Source organism: Hemitrygon akajei, chromosome 11, assembly GCF_048418815.1.
Source record: "Hemitrygon akajei chromosome 11, sHemAka1.3, whole genome shotgun sequence".
Lineage (NCBI taxonomy): Eukaryota > Metazoa > Chordata > Chondrichthyes > Myliobatiformes > Dasyatidae > Hemitrygon > Hemitrygon akajei.
In genome coordinates, this window is record NC_133134.1 from 23783369 (window position 1) to 23804100 (window position 20732).

The window sequence follows — 20732 nt, forward strand, 5'->3', positions numbered from 1 at the left end:
CGTATCCACCTCCACCAGTGTTGCCAGCAGCCCATTCCATGCACTCACCACTCTGAGTAAAAAACTTAACCCTGACATCTCCTCTGTACCTAATCCAAAGCACCTTAAACCTACCTCTTCTTGTGCCAACCATTTCAGCCCTGGGAAAAAGCATCTGACTATCCACATGATCAATGCCTCTCATCATCTTATACACCTCTATCAGGTCACCTCTCATCCTGCATCGCTCCAAGGAGAAAAGGCCAAGTTCACTCAACCTGTTTTCATAAGGCATGCTCCCCAATCCATGCAACATCCTTGTAAATCTCCTCTGCACCCTTTCTATGGTTTCCACATCCTTCCTGTAGAGACGTGATGAGAACTGAGCACATTACTCCAAGTGACGTCTGACCAGGGTCCTACATAACTGCAACATTACCTCTCTGCTCCTAAATTCAATTCCATGATTGACGAAGGTCAATACATCATATGCCTTCTTAACCACAGAGTCAACCTGCACAGCTGCTTTGAACGTCTTATGGACTTAGACCCCAAGATCCCTCTGATCCTTCACACTGCCAAGAGTCTTACCATTAATACTATATTCTGCCATGTCCCGCTGTAACCTCAGACAGCCCTCCACACTATCCACAACACCTCCAACTTTAGTGTCATCAGCAAAATTACTAACCCATCCCTCCACTTCCTCATCTAGGTCATTTATAAAAATCACAAAGATTAAGTGTTCCAGAACAGATCCCTGAAGCACTCCACTGGTGACCATCCTCCACGCAGAGTATGAACCGTCTACAATCACTATTTGCCTTCTGTGGGCAAGCCTGTTCTGGATCCACAAAGCAATGTCCCCTTGGATCCCATGCCTCCTTACTTTCTCAAGGAGCCTTGCATGGGGTACCTTATCAAATGCCTTACTAAAATCCATATACACTACATCTACTGCTCTTCCTTCATCAATGTTTTTAGTCACATCCTCAAAAAATTCAATCAGGCTTGCAAGGCACGACCTGCCCTTGACTAAGCCATGCTGACTATTCCTAATCATATTATACTTCTCCAAATGCTCATAAATCCTGCCTCTCAGGATCTTCTCCATCAACTTACCAACCACCGAGGTAAGACTCACTGGACTATAATTTCCTGTTCCCTTTCTTGAAAGAAGGAACAACATTCGCAACCCTCCAATCCTCCGGAACCTCTCCCGTCCCCATTGATGATGCAAAGATCATTGTCAGAGGCTCAGCAATCTTCTCCCTCGCCTCCCACAGTAGCCTGGGGTACATCTCATCTGGGCCCAGCTACTTATCCAACTTGATGCTTTCCAAAAGCTCTAGCACATCCTCTTTCTTAATATCTACATGCTCAAGCTTTTCAATCTGCTGCAAGTCAACTCTACTATCACCAAGATCCTTTACCATAGTGAATACTGAAGCCAAGTATTCATTAAATACCTCTGCTATTTCCTCTGGTTCCATTCACACTTTCCCACTATCACACTTAATAGGTCCTATTCTTTCACGTCTTATCCTCCTGCTCTTCACATACTTGTAGAATGACTTGGGGTTTTCCTTAATCCTGCCCGCCAAGTCCTTCTCATGGCCCCTTCTGGCTCTCCTAATTTCCTTCTTAAGCTCCTTCCTGCTAGCCTTATAATCTTCTAGATCTCTAACATTACCTAGCTCTCTGAACCTTTTCTACGCTTTTCTTTTCCTCTTGAATAGATTTATTACAGCCTTTGTACAACCATGGTTCCTGTACCCTACCATGTCTCATTGGACTGTACCTATGCAGAACTCCACACACATATTCCATGAACATTTGCCACATTTCGTCCGTACTTTTCCCTGAGAACATCTGTTTCCAATTTAAGCTGCCAATTTCCTGCCTAATAGCCTCATAATTCCCCTTATTCCAATTAAACGCTTTTCTAACTTGTCTGTTCCTATCTCTCTCCAATGCTATGGTAAAGGAGATAGAATTATGATAGCTATCTCCAAAATGCTCTCCCACTGAGAGGTCTGACACCTGACCAGGTTCAATTCCCAATACCAAATCAAGTACAGCCTCTCCTCCTGTAGGCTTATCTATATATTGCTTCAAGAGACCTTCCTCAACACACCAAACAAACTCCACCCCATCTAAACCCCTAGCTGTAGGTAGATGCCAATCAATATTTAGGAAATTAAACCCATCACGATAACTCTGTACTTATTACACCTTTCCAGGATCTGTTTCCCTATCTGCTCCTCGATATTCCTGTTACTATTCGGCAACCTATAAAAACCACCCAGTAAAGTTATTGACCCCTTCCTGTTCCTAATCTCCACCCACAGAGACTCTATAGACAATCCCTCCATGGCATCCACCTTTTCTACAGCCGTGACACTATCTCTGATTAACAATGCCACGTCCCCACCTCTTTTGCCTCCCTCCCTGTCCTTTCTGAAACATCTAAAACCCGGCACTTGAAGTAACCACTCCTGTCCCTGAGCCATCCAAGTCTCTGTAATGGCCACCACATCATATCTCCAAGTACTGATCCACACTCTAAGCTTACCCGCTTTGTTCACAATGTTCCTTGTGTTAAAATAGACACCTCTCAAACCTTCAGACTGAGCGCTTCCCTTCTCTATCACCTGCCTATCCTCACTCACACGCTGTCTCCTAGCTTCCTCTATTTGTGAACCAGCCACCTCTTCCCCAGTCTTTTCAGTTTGGCACCTGACAACATTTCTATTCAGTGCAAACCTTTGATTTCTGTCTATACAATCAGTCCTCACATGATCTTTATCCTCCTCCACCTCACTATCTGCTCCAACCCTCTGGTTCCCCTCCCCCTGCAAATCTAGTTTAAACGCCCCAGAGCAGCACTAGCTAACCTTCCTGCAAGGATGTTAGTCCCCCTCCAGTTCAGGTGCAAGCCATCCCGTTGGAACAGGTACCACCTTCTATGGAACAAAGCCCAATTGTCCAGAAACATGAAGCCCTCCTTCCTGCACCATCTCCTTAGCCATGTTTAACTGTATTATCTTCCTATTCCTAGCCTCACTAGCACGTGGCACAGGCAGCAATTCTGAGATTGCAACCCAGGAGGTCCTGTCCTTCAACTTTGCACCTAACTACCTAAACTCTCTCTGCAGGACCTCCTCCTCCTCCTTCTTATCCACATCATTGGTCCCTACATGGACCACGACATCTGGCTGCTCACTCTCCCTCCTGAGAATACCAAAAACTTGATCCGACATATCGCGAACCCTGGCACCAGGGAGACAACAGACCATCCAGGATTCTCAATCTCTCCCACAGAACCTCCTATCTGTCCCGCTATCAAATCCCATATCACTACTGCTCTCCTCTTTTCCCTCCTTCCCTTCTGAGCTGAGGGTCCAGTCTCAGTGCCAGAGATGCAACCACTGCAACTTGTCCCTGGTAGGTCGCCATCCCCCCCACCCCCCCCAACAGTATCCAAAACGGTATACTTATTGTTGATGGGAACAGCCACAGGGGTGCTCTGCTCATTCTGCCTATTCCCCTTCCCTCTCCTGACAGTCACCCAGCTACCTATCTCCAGACTTTTAGGGTGACTATCTCCCTGTAACTCCTGTCTATTTCTGCCTCTGCCTCACGAATGATCCGAAGTTCATCCAGCACCAGCTCCAGTTCCCTAACTCGGTTTGTCAGGAGCTGCAGCTGGATGCACCTTTTACAGGTGTAGTCACCAGGACAAATATGCTGTCCCTGACTTCCCATATTCTGCATACAGAGCACTCAACTGCCCTAGCTGCTGTCTCCATTACCTACTGGTAATTTAATTTAATTAATTAAAGGAACTTACCCAATCTCCACTCCTACCCTAAGCCACTCACACCACTGGCTGCTCCTCTTCAGTTACCCCTCCTTTTATTTGTCCCTGTCAATTATCTCAAGTACTCGCTCCCTCTGAGCAACACTCTGTTTAACCCTTCAGTCCCCGCTGCGCAACGCGCACCTCAGCTGCTCAGCGCTCTCGCAGGCCCTTCGCTCCTCCTCCTACAACCGTCCCTCGATCACTCTGTTCCGAGTCCCCACAGCGCGCCATTTTAAAACAGGAGTCACCAAACTTTCATATTAAATATTAAACACACAGCGCGTATTTTCCTCGCAAGAACATATAAAATCATTGCAACACACCAATATCGCTGAATCAGTGGCTTGTTTCCCGGCAACAGGACGGTCCCATCATGTGCTGATAGGAGGCGGCCGATGACCCCGAAGCCAACCAGTCAGCCTGGCGCGAGGGTATCACTGCGTTCAGGTGACGGATGACCGCGCGTGCGTAATGACCTCGCGTGCGTTCAAGTTCAACAGTGAGCGTGACGCGGAATGAGGAAAAGTGCAGCTGACTCATATCGTTTCATATCGCCAAATCATACCGTTTCTTCGCGGCCCGTAGTACATGCTTTGCGGCCCTGTGGTTGGGGACCACTGCATTAAGGGATACTGGGAAATGGCAAGGGATTGGGGATGAGGGGAAAATTAGATTAGCCATAAGAAAATGGCAGAACACACACATTTATTAGTATTATAGAGCATGTACAAGGAATTTCTAACAGTAACTAATCACAAAGCAGCAGTAAAATTGGATTTAATAAAGTAAAGCATCCAAAGGAATGATCCTGGAGAAAACTGAAGAGTCTGCACAATTACCTAAAATTGTAAATGTATTTCACTCATCGCGTGAATCACAATGCAGTGTGTAGGAATATATCACAATGTTTATTTCCTGAGATCCACATATGTACTTGTAGCATTCATGCCTCCCCTCCTGTCTGAGAAGCAGGAAACCAAACCTGACCAATTGCTCTCCACGATGATAGCCACTGAACACATAAAACTTGTCATTTGTAATGTGACTGCCGCTATCATTGTGGATACTTAAAGAAATGTGTCCTTGGCTAAATTAATCATCTTCCAAGAGCAGCTGGTGTTTATCTCAGAATGCTAACCTGAAAAGAGCAGTGAACAGAGAGAGCATACTGCATTTACACAGTTGTACAAGATGAACATGCCGACCCTTTCACCTACTGTTGAAATTGCATACGACAATGCTGAGGCTGAATGTGGAGTATTGTATGCATGTTTGGTCGCCTACCTACAGGAAAGATGTAAACAAGGTTGAAAGAGTGCAGAGAAACTTTACCAGGTTGTTGCCTGGTACAGAGACCCTGAGTTATAAGGAAAGATTCAATAGGGGTAGGACTTTATTTTTTTTTGGAGCACAGAAGATTGAGGGGGCATTTGATAGTTATACAAAATGATGCGGGGTATAGATAGGGTAAATTCAAGCAGGCTTTTTCCACTAGAGTTACATGGGTCTATAGCCACAGATCATGGACTAAGGATGAAAGGTGAGAAGTTTAATGGGAACATGAGGGGAATCTTCTTCAGTCAGGGACTCCTGAAAGTGTGGAATGAGTTACCAGTGAAGTGGTGCATGTGAGTTTGATTTCAACGTTTAAGAGAAGTTTCAATAGGTATATGGATGGGGGAGGGGGGCAACAGTCCCAGTGGAGATTGATTGGATTAGGCAGTTGAAATGGTTTGGCATGGACTTGATGAGCCGAAGGGCTTGTTCTCTGCTGTACATTTCTATGACTCTATTGCAAAACCCTTTCCTCCCAATAGCCCTGCAATTTTCTTTCATCTTTGTGTCTGTTCTGTATTGTACTGTTTTATGATCTAAAAACCACTGTACTCATTTCAATTATTTTATTGGCAAATCTTTGTTCTCGAAGAAATAGGTGCCCTCATCGTATCAATGTGGGACAAGATAGTCCAGCTAAATCTGAAAGAAAATCCTTCTCAACTACTTGCCAAGCCACCTAGTTCAATTGTCATTTAACGTTCAAGCACAGAGCAGCATATTGCAATGATTTACTATGTGACACAGCCTTTAAACAGTTAACGATCCAGTCAGCTTTAAAGTAAAATTTACCCTCGAGTCAAATCACAATTGTCTGCCATACTGTAAGTTAATGAGTTACAACTTTCTTTTCTAAAAGGCTTCTCGCAACAATGAATTCTCATTCTAACCACTCCTTGTCAAAATTGCAATATTAATGAAAAAGGAAGAATGAATATGTTCAAAATATCTGGCACTTCATATCAGCAATCCACTGAGCTGTCTTTTATAAAATGACAGAAAAACTGGAGGCGCAGGAAATCCAAACAACACACACAAAATGCTGGAGGAACTCAGCAGGCCAGGCAGAATCTGACGAAGGGTCTCGGCCCGGAAAGTCGACTATACTCTCTTCCATAGATGAGAGTATTTTGTATTTTGTATTTTGTATTCCTCCAGAATTTTGTATTATTTAAATGTAATGGCTTCTTTGTAATGTTCACTGCTGAGATAACAGTTTCTGTGTAGCAGCAATGTTTGGGTTATGGCTGGAGATAACAGGACTGTTAGCCAATTGGGGATTGTTGTTTTGTCCTGTGTATCCGGCAGGATGTTGTTTTCGCGGTCTTTTGTCGAGGGGAGATGAAGAGGGAAGACGCGTGTGGAGAGAGCTGGTAGACTACTGGACGGAGTGGACTGGGACCTGAGGTCGGAAGGTCGGCGACGTTCGGAGGAGACCGATGGTGGAAGAATGACTGCTGAGTGAGCTCCAAAGAGTCTTTGACTTGGGCCCTATTTTCTGTTGCTCATTTTCATTTACTAACTCTAGATTCAGATTAAGATTAATTGCATATGGTGTACTGTCTGGTATTTTGCGTTGTGGGTTTGTAACTGGGGTTACGTTACACAGCATCCACACAAACGTGATTACCCAGTTTGGCGTGACGAAGGCTGATTCCCCAGAAAACGAACATCCTTCCGGGGCCGTGTTGTTCCCGGCGATGTCGTCAGCAGTGCAAGGACGCCAGCGTCTGAGACTGAAAATAAATACCGGAACACTCGGATTCGTGTCAAATCCGTCTTCGCGAACGGAGCAGGTTCTCCAACATGGCTCAGCCGGCAGAAAGAGGTCAGTATTGAAATGTTCAGATGTCTCTGTCTGGTAGTCGGATAGACTGATCATCTCTTTCTGTGCCGTGAAGTTTCTCAGTCAGACAGTGTGATGAAGGGTATCGCTCGTTTGAGCTACACCGAATCTGTCACTGGGATTCTGTGCAGAGGTACTGGCCCCTCCGCTGTATTGGACTGTTGCTCGTCCTGAGTGGGGATTAGATTAAGCGCTAGAATGAATTCTTTTGATCTAACATACACCAAAGAAAGGCTAAGATTATATTAGCTAAAGCAAAGTTTAGTTGGGATTACATGTTGATTTATTACACAGTACGTTAAAAAGAAAATATTAAGATAACATTTTGTTTGTGTCATTTTACATAAGGAAGACACGAATGTTAATCTTTACTTTGGCCATCTAATTGAAAATTGACCATAACTCTATGTACTTTGGTGGCCGAACTGCTCAGTACAAGAGACGTTTAATTCATTGTTTGTGTCTGCGCTGTGATTTCAGTCAGTCTCAATGCAGTAAACATGGAAAGGTTTTGAAGATTACCATGTAAAATAACATTCTACATAATCAGTCGTGGCTCAACTAGTAAAAGGGAGGCTGAGAACTGATAGGTCGGTGCGGGAATACGAGGTGTTAAAAAGACGTGCAATAAAGCCCCCCCCCCCCCACTTCGCCATTCCTCATCTCCTTTTCCATCTCTCGCCTACCCTTGCCTACCCATCGCCTCTCTCTGGTGCTTCTCCCCTCTTTCTTCCATGGCCTTCTGTCCTCTCCTATCAGACTCTCCCTTCCCCAACCCGCTCTCTTTCACCAATCAACTTCCCAGCTCTTTACTTCATCCCATCCCCCTCCCGGTTTCACCTATCATCTTGTGTTTCTCCATCCCCGCCCTCCACCTTTTAAATCTACTCGTCGTTTTTTTCTCTCTGTCTAGTCCTGCCAGAGGGTCTCCGCCCGAAACGTCGGCTGGACTTTTTTTCCGTAGATGCTGCCGGGCCTGCTGAGTTCCTTTCAGCATCTGCAGACTTGCTCTTGTTTTTCAAAGCCCTACCTGTGATGGATTTGCGTGTGGGATCTGAGCCCAGATTAGGTCATCGGGCGGGCTTTTACAAATCTACCGTGTTCGCGGCAAATCCTCCATGACAGATTTCTTGCGTAGATCTTGCTTCATCTTTAATCCAATGGACTGTTCGCAAATTGTGATCTTTGCAGTGTTCCACAACGAGAAGAATTCACATCAGCATCTTTACTTTCTTAAAGGTTGAGGAGGTTTGACCTGTTACCGAACACTAACAAACTTCTGTAGTTACATTATTGATTGAATCCGAACCGATTACACCACGGCGCGGTACTGTGATTCAAGTTTGTAAGTGTCAGGGCATTTGGGTATGGCGCAAGTGCGGAGAGAGAGACACTGAAGCGGCTCCTGGCTTTCAGGGGAAGATCCCTTGACGCCAACCGGACCTCGTCTCCTGGCTTGAAAGGCCTCGCCTGCCGGCGGAGCCGATCAGCCCGCCGGGTACGTTGTCTCCGAGCGCGCAGCAGAGAAGCTCCGGCTCGTCTCCAGCAGCGGTTGTAGCGCTGGATCAGCTGTTCCGCAGTAGGATCTCCGCATCAATCTCCTGGTCAGCTGATGGGTCTGGGCGTCGAAGGACCGAGTTTGTGGTGAAACGTCGCCTTAGTTCGGAAAATGCTTGATCGGCATCATTTGTCCAATGGGATCTTGCAGATGTCTTCCTGGTGTGTGCACTTTTAGGAGCCGTCGCAGAGATGAAATTCCGGATGATGCGGCGGTTAAAGTTCGCAAAGCCCATGAGAGGTGTTAGCCTTGGGGTTTATCCGTCTGCCAATCTCGCCAGCAGTAGCAGACTTCGGTTTGTCCGCAATAAAGATGGCGAGCTCCGTCCCTGCATCGATTATCGGCCCCTAAACACTATTACTGTGAGGAACAGCTACCCTCTACAATCTTTGATTGTAGATACTTTGAGCTGTTCCGGAACCGCCTGAAATTTTCTCGGCTCCATTTGAACACTGGATGGGGTAAGAATATAGTCCCAAACGACACCTGGTCGTTATGCAACTCGCACTACTCTGGCTTAGCGTACAGGTTATCCTCGAGGAGCCGCCGGACGTGCCGGATGTATTCCTGATGAGAGCGAGAATCCATAAGAATATCGTCCAAACGCACAAATACGAACTGATTCTACAGATGTCTCTGAGCGCATCGTTAACTCGGGTCTGAAAACCAACAGAGGCGTTGGCCAGACCAATGAGCATGGCAAGGTATTCATAGTGGCCAGTGAAGTATTGAAAACTGTCTTTCACTCACATCCTTCTCTGATACCAAACAGATAATAAGCATTGCGCAGATCAATTTTGGAAAATATGATTACTCCCTGGAGATGTTCGAACGCAGAGGCAAGCAGGGGAAGAGGGTAGCGGTGCCTCACAGAATAGTGTTTAGGGGCCGATAATCGATGCAGGGACAGAGCTCGCCATCTTTCTTGCGGACTAAACCGAAGCCTGCACCTGCTGGCGAGATTGACGGACGGATAAACCCCAAGGCTAATACCTCCTTGAAATGGAAGAAGGATTCGCTCGTTTGCACGACACTGACGCCAAGTTTGGGTTCCTTCTCAATGTCGAGGAACTGTGTTACGGCGCCGAGAGTAACGAGCTTAATAAAATTTGGGCGAGTTGTACAACTCTGATGTTGATGGACAGCAGGTATATGAAGAAATTTTGGATTGCAGAATGTTGCTATCAAGGCGGTTCAACATGAAAATATCAAGACCTGAAGAGTTTCTTGAATTTATTGTTCAGTATGGAGATGAGAGCGTCTTCCCCAATCTTCGCATTGCTATTCAGGTAATGCTAACCACCACAGTTTCCATCGCCAGCTGTGACAGATCATTCAGCAAGTTAAAGCTAATACTTTCGTATTTGAGAGCCTCCAAGGGTCAAGGCAGACTCCGTGATCTTGCTCTGCTGAGTGCAGAAAGAGAAGAAACTGAAAAAACTGACTTTGATCACATCATAGACCAATTTGCATCAGTGAAAACAAGAAAGGTGCAGTTATAATCTTCATGTAGTGCCATAATTTGTTAATTAAAAGATTAACGAGCTTGACTTGTATTTTTGAGCTGATATTATGATAAAGTTATCATAATAAACACAAGGGTGTTAGATGTTTGGACAAGGGCGCAATTTCAGTGCTTGCCATAGGTGCTATTCTCCGTAGATACGCCCCTGGATCAGCATATTCGGCCGGAATCGCAGACAGGTCCTCATCCTTAGCTGATACAGGAGGAGATTCATGGAGCGGATTGAGCTGGACCCAGACAGGTGGACAGGCATGCCGGTGCCCACTCTTGAAGTGCATTAAGAGACCAATCGACCCGTGGGTTATTTAGGGATAACCAGGAGGACCAAGCAGCAGCGGCAGTTCAGACCAATCAACCAGACAGGAGAGTTCTTCACTATGGTCGTCTTCGAGCACAAGTTGGAGGGGTTTGTTGGAAAGGTGGACCTGGCCGGTGCCCAGAAGTTGACCGAGCATAGCCTTGACGTTCATCTTTTGTCTTAATTCATGAGTAGGAACTCCCCATCTCTGAGCCAGAGAGATGTCCATGAGATTCCTGATGTCACCGGAGTTGACAAATGCCTGAAGTTCATGGGTCCGAGCAAGGAAGCTGCGAGCATTACACAATTAGGGGAAGCTGAATGCAAAGAGGACCGATCCGTCAAGACTCCTCTCCCCACTGACGGGTATCCTATTTTACTGGACGGTTGAGACGAGACGCTCAGAATTGTCCTGGATCACCTTAATAGAGACGGGAACCTGTTCTCCTGTGTCGATCCCGTTGCTCCTGAAATAAGCGCATGCTTCCCACTTGCACAGGCACCTCCGTAAACTGAGCGCTGGGTAATCAGGGAGAAGGTGAGGAAACACTGTGATCAGACGGTGAGTGGGAAGCTTGAGACATTCTTACCCTGCGCCACTCAGTTGCCCGGTCGTCAATTCGAATAGCCAGATTACTCGGGCCATCCAGACTATCCTGCTCGTCACGGACAGCGATCTCGTGTCGCACCCCTGTGGTCAGTCCGCGACTGAAGGCATTGATGAGAGATCTCTCGTTCCATCCCGTCATTCCAGCAAGCATGACTGCATAGGGCCTCACCGTCCCTCTGCCTTGGTGCAGGTCCAGGAGTCGATGGGCTTTCTCCTGACTCCGGTTTGGAAGATCAAAAACTCTCCTTATCTTTGCAAAGAAATGTTGAAAGGGTTAGGCTGCAGGATATCCTTGCACCCGTAAAGCGTTGAACAGGCGGAGTGGTTGTCTATCGAGGAGATTTACCAGGTAAGCCAGTTGTTCTACCTCATCACCAAAACATCCAGTGTGGGCTTGGAATGTCAGCTCACACTGGTGATAAAAGTTCTGCCACTTCGGGGTCACGGGAATATTTGCCCAGTGGTGGTCTGAACGCGAGAGTTAGTGGCGGTCGTAGTGCTATGTTAATCAACTCAATTTTATGACTTTATAATCGAAATACAGGGTTTTACAAACTTATCCCAGTATAAAATACCCTGTGGATTCTCCACTTAATTGCTTGAGATTCTAGAGCATATTAAGGCATTCACCTATCAAACTTTCTGGCATCTGAAGAAACTACATTTATGAAGATTGATTGTAGTTTTCTTAATTGCAGTGATAAAATAAGTATTTAGTAATGTGTGTTTATGATTTCTACTCTCTGGTAATGCATGTTACAATGTTTATATACTATTTTGTATAACTTTAATTAAGGACTGCTTTCTGGTTTCACCTCTGTAAAACAGGGTTGTCATGATAGGAAATGTTCATGGGATATTTGTGTGCCATTCTGCATAGGTACGTTCTGATGAGACAGGGAAAGGACAGTAGGGTACAGGAACTGCGGTGTACAAAGGCTTTTGAAAATCTAGGCAAGAAAAAAAGAAAAGCTTATGAAAGGTTCAAAAAGCAAGGTAATGACAGAGATCTAGAAAATTATAAGGCTGGCAGGAAAGAGCTTAAGAATGAAATTAGGAGAGACAAAAGGTGCCATCAGAAGGCCTTGGCGAGCAGGATTAAGGAAAACCCCAAGGCATTTTACAAGTATGTGAAGAGCAAGAGGTTAAGATGTGAGAGAATAGGACCAATCAAGACTGACAGTGGAAAAGTGTGTATGGAACCGGAGGAGGTAGCGGAGGTACTTAATGAATACTTTGCCTCAGTATTCACTACAGAAAAGGATCGTGGCGATTGTAGGGATGACTTACAGCGGATTGAAAAGCTTGACCTTTAGACATTAAGAAAGAGGATGTGCTGGAGCTTTTAAAAAGCATCAAGTTGGATAAGTCACTGGGGCCAGACGAGATGTACCCCAGACTATCGGGGGAGGTGAGGGGGAAGATTGCTGAGCCTCTGGCAATGATCTTTGCATTATCAATGAGGACAGGGAGGATTGGAGGATTTTAGATGTTGATCCCTTATTCTAGAAAGGGAGTAAAGATAGCCCTGGAAATAATAGACCAGTGAGTCTTACTTTATTGGTTGGTAAGTTGATGGAGAAGATCCTGAGAAGCAGGAATTATGAACATTTGGGGAGGCATAATATGATTCGGAATAGTCAGCATGGCTTGGCCAAAAGCAGATTGTGGCTTATGAGCCTGATTGAATTGTTTGAGGATGTGACTAAACACATTGATGGTAGAGCAGTAGATGTAGTGTATATGGAATTCAGCATTTGATAAGTTACCACGTGCAAGGCTCATTCAGAAAGTAAGGAGGCATGGGATCCAAGGTGACCTTGTTCTGTGGATTCAGAATTGGCTTGCCCACAGAAGGCAAAGAGTGGTTGTAGACTGGTCATATTCGGCATGGAGGTCGGTGGCTAGTGGTGTACCTCAACGATCTGTTCTGGGACCCTTTCTTTTTGTGACTTTTATAAATGACTTGGATGAGGAAGTGGAGGGATGGGTGAGTAAATTTGCTGATGACACAAAGGTTGGAGGAGTTGTGGATAGTCAAAAGAGCTGTCAGAAGTTACAGAGGGACGTCAATAGGATGCAAATCTGGGCTGAGAAGTGGCAGATGGAGTTCAACCCAGATAAGTATGTGGTGGTTGATTCAGATAGGTCAAATATGATGGCAGAATATAATATTAATGGTAAGAGTCCTGGCAGTGTGAAGGATCAGAGGGATCTTGGGGTCCGAGTCCATAGGACAACAAAGCTGCTGCACAGGTTGACTGTGTGGTTAGGAAGGCATATGGTGTATTGGCCTTCATCAACCGTGGGATTGAGTTCAAGAGCCGAGAGGTAATGTTGCAGTTATATAGGACCCTGGTCATACCCCCTTGGAGTACTGTGCTCAGTTCTGGTCACCTCACTACAGGAAGGATGTGGAAACTATAGAAAGGGTGCAGAGGAGATTTACAATGATGTTGCCTGGATTGGGGGGCATGCCTTATGAGAATAGGTTGAGTGAACTTGGCCTATTCTCCTTGAAGCGATGGAAGATGAGAGGTGGCCTAATAGCAGTGCATAAGATGACAAAAGGCATTGCTTGTGTGGATGATCAGAGGCTTTTTCCCAGGGCTGAAATGGCTAACATGAGAGGACACCATTTTAAGGTGCTTGGAAGTAGGTACAGAGGAGATGGGAAGGGTAAGTTTTTTTACACAGAGAGTGGTGAGTGCGTGGAATGGGTGGTGGAGGCGAATACAATAGGGTCTTTTAAGAGACTCTTGGATATGTACATAGAACTGAGAAAAATAGAGGGATGTGTCTAACCCTGGGTAATTTCTAAAGTAAGTACAGGTTCAAAACAGCATTGTAGGCCAAAGGACCTGTATTGTGCTGTAGGTTTTCTATGTTCTATGATATAAAAATTCTTTGTTGTGATTGGCTCTCATCTAGCTGCTCCAGTCCAGAGACTTGAGACCTGTCAGGAAGAGATGCCAGGAAAGAGATTGCTAATTTTTTTGTGTGTTGGAGGGGCATGGATTTTATTTCCCATTTGAGCATGGAGTGTTGGTGCATTCCCATTGATTAGAGATTCTAGACCATTGTGTTGGATTAAGAGAAGACTATAATTGAAATGTCCAATCATAACATTGTTGGTGTTTCTTTTGTCTGACAGCACTATAAAATCATAGTTTACATTCTTTTTATATGCCATGGAAAAATTATTCCTTGTGAGAGAAATAATGTCCTTGTAAAGAAAAACTACTGGAGAAAATCAGACAGTCAAGCAGTATATGTAGAAAGAGAAACTAGTTAAACTTTCAGATCAGCGACAGTTCCTGAGAATTGGGGAAGAATGGAGAGGTGTGAGTTTGAAAGCAGAGTTCTGGGGGAGACTGCAGTGCAAGACTAAAGCAAATATGGAATTTGTTTAAGACTGATCAGGTAATAATGAGCGTGGGTACTAATAGCAGCTGTTCATCAGTGGATTGACTTTAAAATATTATTACTGGTTTATAAAGCGCTATATGATTTAGGGCCAAAATACATCTCTGACCTCCTGTTCCATTATGAACCTTCCCGAGCTCTCAGGTCAGATGGGGTTGGTCTTCCTACCGTCTCCAGGGTCAAAACTATGTACGGTGAAGCAGCTTTTAGTTACTATGCTCTACATATCTAAAATAACCTTCCGGAGGATCTGAAGTCTGCCCCAACTTTAAGCTCTTTAAAGCGAGGCTTAATATTTTTCATTTTGCTGTAGTTTTTAATTAGAATCTCCTGCACTGTAACTTTTATTCATTTAAAAATCTATTAATCATATTATTTTTGTGTGATTTTATTCTCTTCATATTGTCCTAAATTTGATGTTTGATTTTTATATCTTGTTCTTTGTAAAGCATTTTGAACTGCCTTGTGCTTGAAAAGTACAAATAAACTTGCTGAACAAATAAACTTGCCTTGCCTTACAGATACATAAGAAAAGGGCTGGAAAATTAGTTCTTCTTCTAGAAAACTGTTTAGTGCCTAGATGATAGATAAGAACTTAATGAGTTTTTTCAGTGTTTTCTGTAAGTGTTTTGTTTTTGTTTACCAAGGAACATGTTTAATTTTTGTATAACTGTAAGTAAAATGTTAATATTAATATTCCTTCTCTTCATTCTGAATCTTCTTACACATCCTTCCCACTTAAGCCTATTACAGGTTCTTGTTACTAATCTTCAACTGTCTGCCAAGCTTTGCTTCCTACTTCTGCTACACAATTCCTAGTGTGCTTCAGGACAAGTTCCAGGGGGTGAGTACTGAAATGCCCAGTGCATGAGTATGTAAATTATCTAGTTTTAATATTATGCAAATAATTTGCCTGTTTTGAATCCTACGTATCTGTCCAAGGCACAACACTGTCTTACCTTCTGCCTCTAGTATTCTGCAAATTGCTCTGAAATATTCAGAGCAAGAATTCACCTAACACGTGTGAGTGGACTGTGTTAGAGTAGTCAGGCTTTGGATCAAGAACCTTTGTCAAGAACAAGCTTGGGCAAGCAGAGGCAGATGTTCTAAGTAAGTTTCTTGGACGTTGTTTTTCCTTCTGACTATAGCTAGTTTTGCTGAGGATGGGTCCAGAGTTAGTGGTGTGCTCCTAGTGTGAGATGTAGGAACTCTGGGAGATCCCCATTCTCCCTGATAACTACATCTGCACGAAGTGCACCGAGCTCTAGCTGGATGACCTTTGGCTCATACGACAAAATGAGGAGGTGATAGATAGGAGCTGCAGGGGGTTGGGGGGGGTAAGACCCTGAAGTTAAAAGAGGCAGGTACCTGGGTGATTGTCATTGGAGGCAAAGGGAGGAGTCAGAGACTGTAAAGTACCCCTGTGGATGTACCCCTCAATAATAAGGTTACCACTTTGGATACTGTTCGGGAACAACCTCTCAGGGGAACACTGCGGTGACCTGATCTCTGGCACTGAGTCTGTCTCTGTGGCTCAGAAGGGGAAGGGAAGGGGTGAGAGGAGTGCAGAAGGGATTCCATAATTAGAGGAGCAGAGAGCGGACTCTGTGGACAGGAAAGAGACACCCGGATAGTAAATTGCCTCTCAGGTGCCAGGATCAGGAATATTTCGGATCTGGTCTACAACATTCAACAGAGGGAGACTGAAGAGCTGAAAGTCATGGTGCATATTGGTACCAACGACATATGAAGGAAAAGGGATGATGTCCTGAAGGGAGAATCTAGGGAGTTAGGTAGAAAGCTGAAAAGCAGGAGCTCGAGGATAGTAATTTCTGGACTGCTGCCTGTATCATGCATCATTGAGGCTAAGAATAGAATGATTTGGCACCTGAATGCATGGTTAAAGAGTTGGTGCAAAGGGTGGGGTTTCAGATTTCTGGATCATTGGGATCTCTTCTAGTATAAATATAACCTGCATCAAAATGACAGGTGACACCTAAACTTGAGAGGGACCAATATCCTTGCGGGCAGGTTTGCTTGAGCTGCAGGGGAGGGTTTAAACTAATCTGGTAGGGGGTTAGAGACTAGAGTAATGGGCTGAGGGTGGTGCAGTTGATATACAACTCGATGCAGTGTGTAGTCTAACTGTCAGGAAGGACAGGCAGATGTTAGGGCAGAATTGTAGTCATATGGATGAGTTAAAGTGTAACAGAGGGCAAAAATCAAAGACGGTGATGGATACAGGACTGAAGGTTTGAACGCACACAGTATATGGAATTAGGTAGATGATCTTGTAGTGCAGTTGGAGGTTGGCACGAATGATGTTGTGGACATCACTGAGTCATGGATGAAAGAAGATCATAGTTGGGAGTTTAACATCCAAGAATACATATTGTATTGAAAGGACAGTCAGGTAGGCAGAGTGGGTGGGGTAGGTCTATTGATAAAAATGAAATCAAATCCTTAGGTGACATAGGATTGGAAGGTGTAGAATCCTTGTGGGTATATTTAAGAAACTGCACATATGAAAAGACTCTGATGGGAGTTATATACAGGCCTTGGAACAGTAGCCAGGATGTGGGCTACAAATTACAATGGGAGATTTAAAAAAAAGCAATGATGCAATAGTCATAGAGAATTTCAATATGCAGGTGAAATCAATTTGGTGCTCTCAAGAGAAGGTATTTGTAGAATTGCTACAAGAAGGCTTTTTAGAGTAGATTTTGGTTGAATCCACTTGGGGAATGGCAATTCTGAACTGGATGTTATCTAATGATCCAAATTTCATTAGGGAGCTTTGTGTAAAGGATCCCACAAGAGGCAGTGATCATAAATGATAGAATTCACACTGCAGCTTGAAAATTAGAAGCTAAGATTGGACGTATCAGTATTACAATAGAGGAAAGGGAATTACATAGGAATGAAAGAGGAGCTGGAAAAAGTTGATTGGAAGGGGACACTAGCAAGGATGACAGCAGAACAGAAATGGCTGGAGATTCTTTCAGAAATTTGGAAGATGCAGAAAAAATACATCCCAGTGATGAAGAGGTATTCTAAAGGGAGGATGAGGCAACCGTAGTTGACAAAGGAAGGCAAAGGTATCGGGCCACTGGAAATTGACACTGGAGAGTTTATAATGGCAGATGATCTTAAGTATTTTGCATCAATCTTCACTGTAGAAGACACTAGCAAAATGCCAGAAATGCAAGACTGGCAGGGGCAGAAGTGTCTTTGCTATTAGTAAGGAGAAGGTTCTTGGGAAGCTGAAAAGTGTGAAGGTAGATAAGACAACTAGACCAGATGGATTTACACCCCAGTGTTTCTAAAAGAGTTAGCTGAAGAGTTTGTGGGGGCATTAGTACTAATCGTTCGAGAATCACTTGTTCCTGAGGACTGGATCATTGCAAATGTCACACCACTCTTTAAGAAGGAAGGGAGGCAGAAGAAAATAAATTATAGGACAATTAGTCTGACTTTAGTGGTTGGAAAGATGTTGGAGTGTATTATTAAGGATAAGGTTTTGGGGCTGTTGATGGCACATGGCAAAATAGGCCAAAGTCAGCTTGGTCTATTACGAGGAAATCTTGTCTGACAAATCTGTTGGAATTCTTTGAGGAAATAACAGGTAGGATAGACAAAGGAAAGTCAGTGAATGTTGCTTATTTGGATTTTCAGAAGGCCTTTGACAAGGTGTTGCAGGTGAGACCGCTTTACAAGATAAGAGCCCATGGTGTTATAGGAAAGTTACTAGCATGGATGGAAGATTGGTTGACTGGCGGGAGGCAAAGAGTGGGAACAATGGGGACCTTTTCTGGGTGGCTGCTAGTGACTTGTGGTGTGCTGCAGGTTCAGCCTCTTATCCCGTATGTCAATGATTCTGATCAAGGAATTGGTGGCCTTCTGGCGAAGTTTACTGACCATGCAAAGATAGATGGGGGTCATGTAGTGTTGAGGAACCAGGGATTCTGCTTTAGGACATGGACATCTTGGAAAATGGGCCAAGAAGTGGCAGATGAAATATAATGTAGGGAAGTGCACTGAAATGCACTTTGGTAGAAGGAATAAAGGCATGGACTATTTTATAATTGGGAGAAAATTCAAAAATCAGAGATGCAAAGAGCTCTTTGTGCAGAATTTCCTAAAGGCTAACTTGCAAGTTAAGTTGGTGGTAAGGGACACAATGTTAGCATTTGTTTTGTGAGGACTAGGATGCAAAAGTAAGGATGTAATGCTGAGGCTTTATCAGGCACTGGTCAGACTGCACTTGGGAGTATTGTGAGCAGTTTTGGGCCCCTAATCTAAGAAAGAATGTGCTAGTATTGGAGAAAGTCCAGAGGAAATTCACAGAAATTATCGCAGTAATGAAGAGGTTAACATATGAGGAGCATTTGATGTCCCTGGGCCAGTAATCGCTGGATTTAGAAGAATGAGGAGAGATCTCATTGAAACCTATCAAATATTGAAAGGCCTTTCTAGAGGATATGGAGAGAAATTTTCCTATAGTGGAGGTATCTGGGACCAGGGGACACAGTCTCAGAATAGAGGATGTCCATTTATAACAGAGATGAAGAAAATTTTCTTCAGAGGGTGGTGAATCTGTGGATTTTGTTGTCACGGATGCCTGTGGAAATGCAGGGAAGAATGATATCACTCAGAATGATTAATGCTTGGAATGACCCACTAGCTGAGGTGGTAAGACTTGGGTTGATCAAATTGCATGGTATGATATGGATGATGCCAACTATGAGATGTGACCAATTTACTATGTTAGTGCTTTGCATTTCTTTGAAATTGCACAAATTGAAATTGTGTAAAGCAGTCTATGGAGGCTCATTGTATATTTTCATGTAGTTCCTTGGGATTAAGGATGATGAGCATCCATTCTCCTTCAGTGTTGACCAATGAGACCAATATGGGAACCTTGGTCCCTTCCACAAATGGAGGTGGCTAATGGAGCAGGCGGGTGGGTGGTTTGTGAAGTGATACGCTCCTTCCATATCTTGTGCAGGACTGTTTTGTGCTCCTCATGTATAGTTTCAAAGTTTTTTAAACCACCTCAAGTGGTTGTTCTCCATTTTGGCTTGTCATGGACCAGAGATTGAATGCCAGGGATATTTGCATGCAAGAGGGTACTCCTTCAATATTTTTATTAGTTTCTGTGTAAAGGAGTACAGAGTACAAGAAGATATATATCATAAGTCAAAAGAAAAAGTATAGTACCAAATACATTGTATTAAAAGTACAGTTACAATCACAAAACCCTGTATTCGTAAAAATTAAATTAAATCATAATATTGAAATATAATAATTGTGTTATACAGAAAATAATTCTAAACCCACTACCAAAGTCAGAGCTGTTAGGAAAAGCAACAAAAAAGGGAAAAGAAAAACCCTTATGTAACAGAATATATTATTAGCCACCATCTGTACTTTTACAACAAATCAAAGGTTTTGAAAATAACTCAAAATTAGTCCCCACAATGTATAAAAGTCTTGGCTAGATTCAAAAACTGAACATCAATCTTCTCTAAATTTAAGCATGACATAACATCCCGTAACCATTGAGCATGAGTAGGCAGACCAGCATCCTTCCATTTAAGCAAGAGCGCCTTCCTAGCTATAAGAGAAGTAAAAGCCAAAATATGCAAATCAGGTGTCTCCAAAATAAAGTCTTTTCCTCCAACAATACCAAATAATGCAGTCAAAGGGTTAGGCTTAAAATTTATCTTGAAAAGAACCAAGGAAGTTTGGAATACTTCCTTCCAGTATCTTCCAAGGCTCTGACATGTCCAAAATATGTGAATTAATGAAGCTTCTCCTTTATTACATCTATCACAGAAAGGGGATATATCCAAATAAAAATGAGATGGCTTATCTTTAGATATGTGAGCCCCATGAACCACTTTAAATTGTAAAACCGAATGACGGGCACAAAACGATGAAGTGTTAACCAATTTAAAAATTTCATTCCAAGTTTCCTCAGAAATTGAAGTCTAAATCTTGTTCCCAAAGATTTTTAATTTTGTCTATAGAAACATTTCTCATTCCTAACAACATACCATAAATATTGGATATTGAACCTTTATAAAAAGGTTTCAAATTAAAAATTACATATAATAAGTCTTTGCTGGAATTATAGGAAATGTATATAGTTGAGAACGCAGGAAGTCTCTAATATGTAAATAACAAAAAATATGAGTTTTGGTTAAACTATATTTAGCTGATATTTGCTCAAACAAAAGAAGACTTCCTCCAACAAACAAATCCTGGAAGTATTTAATACCCAATCT

General features: G+C 43.5%; 1 protein-coding gene across 1 annotated transcript in view; it reads left to right on the forward strand.

Annotated features, from left to right (window-relative positions):
• Nucleotides 1–11213: 11213 nt before the first annotated feature.
• Nucleotides 11214–20732, forward strand: part of LOC140735407 (lysosomal dipeptide transporter MFSD1-like) — a 46987-nt gene continuing 37468 nt past the window's right edge. The window contains exons 1-2 of the mRNA XM_073060441.1: nucleotides 11214–11365; nucleotides 15186–15286. The gene's annotated coding sequence lies outside the window, so the exon portion shown is untranslated. The remainder of the gene's footprint in view (nucleotides 11366–15185; nucleotides 15287–20732) is intronic.